Genomic DNA, 292 nt, shown 5'->3' with positions numbered 1-292 from the left:
GGAGACGTGGGTCCCCCTTCCAACGGGCTCACCACCTGTAGGAGGGGCCAAAGGGGTCGGGTGCAGTGTGAAATGAGCGGCGGCCGAAGGAGGGGACCCTGGTGGTCTGATCCTCGGCTGCAGAAGCTGGCTCTTGGGACGTGGAACGTCACTTCTCTGGTGGGGAAGGAGCTGCAGCTAGTGTGCAAGGCTGAGAGGTTTCGGCTTGAAATAGTCAGCATCACCTCGATGCATGGTTCTGGTTCTGGAACCAGTCTCCTTAAGAGGGGCTGGATGTACTTCCACTCTGGAG

The sequence above is a fragment of the Austrofundulus limnaeus genome, unplaced genomic scaffold (genome assembly GCF_001266775.1).
Source record: "Austrofundulus limnaeus strain Quisiro unplaced genomic scaffold, Austrofundulus_limnaeus-1.0 Scaffold2721, whole genome shotgun sequence".
NCBI classification, from domain to species: domain Eukaryota; kingdom Metazoa; phylum Chordata; class Actinopteri; order Cyprinodontiformes; family Rivulidae; genus Austrofundulus; species Austrofundulus limnaeus.
Note: the sequence above shows the minus strand (reverse complement) of the source record.